This window comes from Nicotiana tomentosiformis, chromosome 3, assembly GCF_000390325.3.
Source record: "Nicotiana tomentosiformis chromosome 3, ASM39032v3, whole genome shotgun sequence".
Classification (NCBI taxonomy): Eukaryota; Viridiplantae; Streptophyta; class Magnoliopsida; order Solanales; family Solanaceae; genus Nicotiana; species Nicotiana tomentosiformis.
In genome coordinates, this window is record NC_090814.1 from 136,606,443 (window position 1) to 136,615,783 (window position 9,341).

Genomic DNA, 9,341 nt, shown 5'->3' on the forward strand with positions numbered 1-9,341 from the left:
TTAGGCATGCGGGTTGAGTTGAGTACAACATTTCATCCACAAACAGACGGACAATCAAAGCGCACTATTCAGATATTAGAAGATATGCTATGCGCTTGTGTTATAGACTTTGGAGGTTCTTGGGATCAACTCTTTCCACTTGGGGAGTTTTCTTATAATAATAGCTACCAGTCGAGCATTCAGATGGCTTCATATGAGGCATTATACGGAAGGCGATGTCGTTTGCCAGTTGGATGGTTTGAACCAGGAGAGGCTCGATTTTTGGGTACCGATTTGGTACAGGATGACTTGGATAAGGTCAAAGTTATTCAGGATCGACTTCGCACAGATCAGTCTAGGCAAAAGAGTTATGCTGACCGTAAGGTTCGTGATATTGCATTCATGGTTGGAGAAAGAATACTGCTCCGGGTTTCACCTATGAAAGGTGTAATGAGGTTCGGAAAGACGGGTAAGTTGAGCCCTAGGTATATTAGACCCTTTGAAATTCTTGAAAGGGTGGGTGAAGTAGCCTACAGGCTTGCATTACCACCTAGTTTATCAGCGATTCATCTGGTGTTCCATGTGTCTATGCTTCGGAAATATCATGGTGATTCGTCCCATGTGTTAGATTTCAGCTCAGTCCAATTGGACAAAGATTTGACTTATGAAGAGGAGCCAGTAGCTATTCTAGCTCGGCAGATCCGACAGTTGAGGTCTAAGAGTTACCCTTCAGTTCGGGTGCAATATAGAGGTCAGCTGGAAGAAGCATCTACTTGGCAGTCCGAGTCGGACATGCGGAGTAAATATCCACACCTTTTTACCAGCTTAGGAACTTTTTCTAACTCCGTTCGAGAACGAACGTTTGTTTTAGAGGTGGAGAATGTGATGACCCAAAAGGTCATGTTTAAATTTAATAATTATTTCTGTGATCTAAGACCTCGAAAAGCACTATTTATTATTCCTCGACTTGCGTGCGCAGTCCGTATAATTTTTCAGAATATTTTATAAGAAAAATTGATTAAAATATGAAATAGAGCCTTAAAACTCAACTGAGTTGACTTTGGTCAACATTCTGAGCAAACAGACTCATATTAGTGTTCTGATAGTTCCGGTAGGTCCGTATCATGATTTGGGACTTGGGCGTATGTCCGAAATTTAACTTGGAGGTCCCTAGCTTGAATTATCGCCAGTTGGCGAAAACTAGAAGCCTAAAGGCTTAAAGATTTCAAAGTTTGACTACAAATTAACTTTTATTGATATCGGGGTTGGATTCGAGTTCTGAAAATTTGTATAGCTCCATTATGTCATTTATGACTTGTCTGTCGAATTTGGTAAGAAACGGAGTTGATTTGACGTGATTCGGACGTTCGGTTGTGAAAATAAAAGTTTTAAAGTTTTCTTAAAAATTTCATTTGATTTGGTATCCGATTCGTAATTCTAGGTGTTAAATTGGTGTTTTGATCGCGCGAGCGAGCGAGTTAGTATGAGGTTTTTGGACTTGTGTCATGTTTGATTTGGAGCCCCGAGGGCTCGGGTGAGTTTCAGATAGCCTACGAACCATTTGAACTTTGAGAAAAATATGGTTTTTAGCTTTTGTTGTCATGTGGTGCATTGTGCTTCACGATCGCGAAGCCATTCCTGCGATCACAAAGAGGAAAGTTGGACTGACACATTTTGTGCTTTGCGTTCACGACCGAGTGCATGCGTTCGCGAAGGGTTGAAGTGCAAAGCTTCGCATTCGCGATCGAAGCCTTGCGTTCGCGAAGTGGAAATGAGGCAGAAGCTGGGACACTCAAATTTGTTCTTCGCATTCGCATGAAACGGTCCGCGATCGCGTAGGTCTACGGGGTTATATTTTGGGTTCGCATATGGGATGTCGCGTTCGCGTAGTGCAAATTGGCAGCGTGTGCAAATTGTGCTTCGCGATCGCGAAGCCATTCCCGCAATCGCGAAGAGTAAAATGGACCTGGGCAAAAAGTTGTTCTATGCGATCGCGAACGAATTTCTGCGATCGCGATGAGTAAACATCTGGGCAAATAGAACTTAAGTTTTGGAAATGGGATTTCGACCCATTTTCCACTATTTTTGATTTTGAGCTCGGGTAAGACGAGTTTTGGGCGATTTTTACGGGAAAACATTGGGGTAAGTGTTCTTTATCCTATATTGATTATATTTCATGATTCCATACTCAATTACATCATGAATCCGTGAATTTATGGAAGAAAAATCATATTTTTATAAAATCTTCCAAAAATATAAAATGTAGATATGAAGGCCAATCCGATGTCGGAATTTGATAATTTTTATGTGATTGAACTCTTATCAGAACGGGTGTTCGGATTTTGCGAGTTTTTTCGGAATTCGATACGTGGGTCCCAATGTTGATTTTTAAAATGAATTTTGGATTTTTATCCGAAAAATTTGTAAATTCATATAGAATTAATTCCTACGATCGGTATTGAGTATATTGAATTGTTTATGACTAGATTTGAGAATTTCGGACACGAATTCGCGAGGCAAAGGTTTATTGAATTCTTGAAATTTGGTTACAAAGCGAGGTAAGTGTCGTGGTTAACCTTGACTTGAGGGAATATAACCCTTAAATTATTTGTTATGTGAGATGCATGTGTATGACGTATAGGCAAGGTGACGAGTGTCTATACGTCGTCAAATTAATTGTTTGCATAATTACTTGAAAAATCATAAATCGTTTTAAATCATGAATTAATTATTATATTAATTATTTCACTCATCTTCCTTGTCAAATATTAATTCTTGAATTCCTACAATAATTGTCACATGCTTATTTGACTTATGTGTCTTAATTGCTATTTGACATGTAGCATACTAAATACTAAACTGCTTATTTTCTCCATGATTTCTATAATTAATTGCTAATTATCATTGTTTGTTCATAAATAAATTATAATTATTGTGTGCCTTAATGCTTAATAGTTTCTCATTGAACGTGATATTTATTGGAGTAATTTCTATTACATTTATGAGTTGTTCAAATATATTGGGGGATCGGGTTGCACGCCGCAACAGAAATGAAAGTAAATATATTGGGGGATCGGGTTGCACGTCGCAACATACTTATTTAAAAGTCTATATTGGGGGATCGGGATGCACGCCGCAACAGACTTATTTAAAGTTTATCTTGGGGGAACGGGTTGCACGCCGCAATGGAAACAAGTTGAGGGATTGTGACTGCCGAATTGATTTCAATTATTAAAATTATTTACTGGTCTTACTACTGTTCGCGATTATTATTATTATTATTATTATTATTATTATTATTATTATTATTATTATTATTATTATTATTATTATTATTATTATTATTATTATTATTATTGTTGTTGTTGTTGTTGTTGTTGTTGTTGTTGCGTACAGGTTAATGTAAGCGACCTGCCTTAGCCTTGTCACTACTTCGTCGAGGTTAGGCTCGGCACTTACCAGTACATGTGGTCGGTTGTACTGATACTACACTCTGCACTTCTTGTGCAGATTTTGAAGTTGGTCCCAGCGGCGTACCATAGACTTACTCGGATTTCAGCTACCCATAGGAGATTTGAGGTATAACTGCACAACGTCCGCAGTTCTAAAGTCCCCGTCTACTTTACTTTAGCTGTGTGTTTGCTTTCAGACAGCTTTATTTTATTCAGACCCTTATTTGTATCATTATAGAAGCTCGTGCACTTGTGACTCCAGTTCTGGAATGGTATTTAGACATCGCTATTATTATGGATTATTCATTACACTTCACACTTTACTTTCGCATTTGTTTCTTTGCTATTAATTAATTTAAAATTATTTTAAAATAGATAATATTATTCTAACGTTGGCTTGCCTAGCAAGTAAAATGTTAGGCGCCATCATGATCCCAAAAGTGGAAATTTTGGGTCGTGACAATATACATCAAAAATACATTAGAACATGTTATTGATTCATGAATCTTACACTGATCTTAAAGTAAATTACATAGATACACCATTTCTCAAAGTCAAAGAGAAAGTAGAAGAAAAAGAAGAAATACAACGCACATCTCGTTTGGAACCTTAATCATAAGAAGAAAAAAGAAAAAGAAAAATTAGAATCAACACATAGTTTCCCGAGTTGTTGTTGATATCCTCTCTCGCAAACTGATTATCATTTAAGAGCCTTCTTCCTCGAGCGAAACTAAAACATGAATCTAATACTGCGGTAAATACGACATTGTTACTATTTAGATATGGAATGAAAATGGTTAACCTGGGTAGGGATCTCATGAAACAAAAGTTATGAATTTATATAGACAAAAGTAGAGGAATACCATAAGGTATCTTAAATTTTTAAATTAAATATTTGGGGGTTATGAAAAGCATAGGAGTTATGGATATTATTAAGAGTGGAAGTTAAAGAGGCGTGAGATAAATACAAATTATCATAAATTTACATATTAAATATTTGGAGTTATGGATATAAAAGACATGAGAGTTATTGAGATTATTAAAATTATAGGTTACGAAAATAATGAGCGGAGAGTTATGAAGATAAAATAATGATTAAAAATCTCAAAAAAGGAGAAAAAAGATAAATGTGTTTCTTGGCCTAAGAGAGGTGCTACCTCACTTTCCTATTGCCCACTTATATATATATATATATATATATATATATATATATATATATGATGTTTATGTCTAAAATGCAATTTTATAAGTTGTATTTATGAAATTCACTTTGTAAATTGACAACCATAATACTCCTTCCGTTTCAATTGATGTGAACCTATTTAACTGGATACGGAGTTTAAGGAAAAAAAGAAGACTTTTGAATTTGTGGTGTAAAATGAGGCACATACTATAAATTATTGCATAGAGGTAAATTGTTCCAAATATGGAAATTGGTCATTCTTTTTGGCACAGACTAAAAAAAAAATAAGTTCACATAAATTGAAATGGAAAGAGTAGTACATTTTCTAATGCTAACAAGAAACCACATAAATAAAAAAATATGATGGGTAAAGATAGAAATATCATTTTATTTATCTTTTGAGGTACATTTATTTATCAAAAAATAGGAAGCTAATAATTGACCACCTATTATTACAATATATTGTGATTTTGCAAATAGCAAAAAGCATATTCCTTCCGTACATATCTCAAATAGTTTGAGTTATAAATTGTTTGAAACTTTTGGTGTTGGACATGTTATAATATTTGTGTAAATATGAAAGTTTAGGGGTAAAGTGGAAAGTGCAAGAATGATAGTTTCAAATGCAAAAATGTATCATTTTTGAACGGAATAATAAGGAAACACTACCACGAAAACTGAAACGGAAAGAATATAAGGAACAATTAGTGCCTTTACTGAAATAACAATTTATCATTTATTACATAATTTAGGAATAACTAATTGTCACGATCCAATTTCACTTATAGGTCGTGATGGCGCCCAACACTACGGCTAGGCAAGCCAACTTAATAAATTAAGCATTCATTGACAAAATTTAAAACCAAGAGAAATAAAAAAATTCAAATTCTACCAATGTGTGTGCCAAGACCTGGTGTCATAAGTGTATGAGCATCTAGTAGATTATACAAAACCTCAAATACTGTCTGAAATAAAAATAGACAGAATGAAAAAACAATACAAAGAGAGACACTAGTAGCCGCAGAACGGATCAGAGAAATATCTCACCACTATGCCCCTGGATAACGTGGGTGTAAGACGATAGGTCCCCCACTATTACTTGTCTCAGTTCATGCACAAAAAGTGCAGCAAGTGTAGTATGAGTACGTAAACAACGTATACCTAGTAAGTATCAAGCCTAATCTCGAAGTGGTAGAGACGAGATGGCCGACTTTGACACTTACTATGGGTCAATAATAATAATTGAAATACAACTAGGATATTTAAATCAACATGATTTACAGAATTTAAAATAATTTATTTAATTAGCGGAAATAATCAAATTCCTTCAAATGCAACAATTCTCATGTAAATTAAATCCTGCCAATTCAAATAATTTTCAATTTATCAATTAAATATCATTTACAGGAATAACAATTAATTCTTTAACAAGCAAGAATAATAATTCATTAAATTTTAAAGATTTTTCAATTTATCAATTAGCTTCGCAAGCTGAAATAAATTATTAAAGTATCGTGTAATTATTATTATTAAGCACGATTTCTGCCAAGGACGTACGACCCGATCCAGAGTGTGGTGTACACTGCCGAGGGACGTGCGACGCGATCCATAGATGCATCTATCCTGCCGAGGCGTTCGGCCCGCTCCACAAGAAAGGAGGACATTTTATTATGTACCTCCGGAAGGAGAGTATTTTTATTATAAGATAAATTCGGGAGGAAGAACAATTTTTTTTAACAATTAATTAATTTAAACAGAAAATCAAGCATATGAGATTTTCATCCTTTAATATCTTTATCTAATAATTCACAATATATTCATATATATCAATTAATGTTAATTAAACAAAGAATATAATTTACACAAGTAATTCATGCTTTGAGTCCTAAATTATCTGGACTTTAGTATTAATAGTAGCTACGTACGGACTCTCGTCACCTAGTGCGTACGTAGCCCCTGCAATTAGCAATAATTATTCAATTTAATCCCTATGGGGTAATTTTTCCCTCACAAGATTAGACAAGAGACTTACCTCGTCTCAAAGTCCACTTTCCGAATATCGCGTCGCGTAAAATTCTCGATTCGATGCCGAAAAATCCGAAACTATCCAAAAGTTATATAAAATAATTAATATATGTTCAATAATTCGAAATTCATCTATTAAATAAATTACCCTATCCAAAATGGTAAAATCCTAAAATTCATCCCGGGCCCACGTGCCCGGATTCTGAAAATTTTCGGATAAAAACGTTACCCATAGTCTCAAGAACTCAAATATATAATTTCTACCCAATTCCATAACTAGTTTCGTGGTTAAAATCTCATTTTTATAAAAATCTAGGTTTTTAACCTAAACCTTTTATTTCTAAGATTTACTAGTTATAATCTACTTATAATCTATGTATTTAACTCAAGGAGTGTAGAATTAACTTACCTCCAAATTGCTAGTTGAAATCTCCTCTAAAAAAGCTCTGAAATTGCCCAAACATGGAAGAAAAACGAACAAAAATGGACTGAGCTTCGTCTGTTTTTAAGCTTCTGCCCAGACAGATTTTTCGCACCTGCGGAAAAGCCTCGCTGGTGCGAGATTTTTCCTCTTGGACTGGCTCCGAACTTGCGCCCAAAGGACCGCACCTGCGCGTCCGCTTCTGCGCCCAATTCTTCGCATCTGCGATGGCCGGGTAGATCCTCCTCTTTGCATCTGCGGCTGACCATGCGCATGTGCGATCATACCAGAAGTTGGAAGCTTCAGCTCTTCTTCAAAATTCCAAAATTGATCCGAGCCCCGTCCGATTAACACTCGGGGGCCCCGGACCCCGTCCGATCATACCAACAGGTTTGAAATCATAAAACGGACTCGCTCGAACTCACGGAACGTGTAAAACAACATCAAATCTAAGAATCATACCCCAAACCAAATTAATTCAAACTTAAGAATTTCAAGTTCTTCAATTTACTTCCAATGCGCCGAAATATACTTATACTACTCGGAATGATACAAAAATTTGCGAACAAGTCTTAAATCACTATACAGAACTATTCCCAAACTCGGAATTCCAAACGGACTTCAATTACTCAAAATCCTACTCCAAACCAAATTTTAAGAATTTTAAACCTTCAAATAGTTGATTTTTACTATTAAGCGTCAAAACGCTTCCGGGTTATCCAAAACCCGTTTCGGACATACGCACAAGTCCAAAATCATCATACGAACCTACTGGAACCGTCAAATCCCGATTCCGGGGTCGTTTCCTCAAAATATTGACCGAAGTCAAACTTGGCCTTTTAAGGCTAACTTAAGAAACCAAGTGTTCCAATTTCAACCCAAACGCTTCCAAATCCCGAACCAACCATCCCCGAAAGTCAAAAATCATTAAAAGCACATACGGAAAATTATATTTTAGGAAACGGGGTTCTAAAAGTTAAAATGACCGGTTGGGTCATTACATTCTCCACCTCTTAAACAAACGTTCGTCCTTGAACGTGTTTAGAATAATACCTGGAGTGCTAAATAAGTGTGGATATTTGCTCCGCATGTCCTCCTCGGCCTCCCAAGTCGCTTTCTCAACTGGTTGGCCCCTCGTCACGACCCAATTTTCCCTCCGTTGGGTATCGTGATGGAACCTAGTCTTAGGGACTAGGTAAGCTTAACAATAATTAAAACAACAACATTAATTAAATAGAATCTCTTAAAATTCCCAAAACCGGTAGTACAAGTCATAAGCTCTACAGAGTATTTGCTAGAAAACTTCTAAATACAACTGCCCAGAAATAAGTATAAACAGTACAAACGAAAACTGGAAGGTGACTCTGAAGCCTGCGAACGCAGCAACAAGTTTACCTTGAGTCTCCACAGCAACAGTCCACACAGCTAGCTAACGAACAAGTACCTGGATCTGCACAAAAAAAATGTGCAGAAGAGTAGCATGAGCACATCACAGCTGTTCCCAGTAAGTATCAAGACTAACCTCGGTGGAGTAGTGATGTGGAATAGTCAAGACACCCACTGGTCTAATAAACTGAACAGATATAAGTACATGAATAACAGAAGTATGATGTCTACATAAAGACTATGCAATATGACTCACAATACAGTAATGGCATTAAAGCAAGAAACAACAAGTATCAACGGAATATCATGAAAATGATGCAGACAAAGTGAATGGAACACAACCTAAATCCGGAATCACGAGTACAATAAGGACAAGTAATAACTCAGTAATTACAACCGCTTTTATATCAGGTTTTAGTCAACAACTCCACGAGGTACCGAACCTCGGACAATTCACAACTCACGGGTCTCAATACCTGAACACTAACACTTGGCATCCTGTGCCCTCATAACACCTCATAACCACACTGACGACTCACGTGCCAATAGAGCCATTCTCACATAGAAAGCAAGTAAACAAGGGTGAGAATCTATGCTCAACAATATCAAGAACACCTCTTATCCGATGAGAGTGCTTAACTATGTGTATGCTTGTGCAAGTGTCCTAACATAGTCCATACCAGCAAATAAGCATAAGAAAGAAGAAGAACAGACAACACGTAGAATATTTTCTCACAGCTTTCACAAGATAAAAGCTCTCACATATACGTATACCACTACACAAATATCAACAACAAGAATGTCCCCAGGCCATAAATCATCACAAATCAATCCCTGACACGGCCCACCTTATCTCTCCATGTGTGCAATAGTAACATAATTGTCGCCTTGTCTC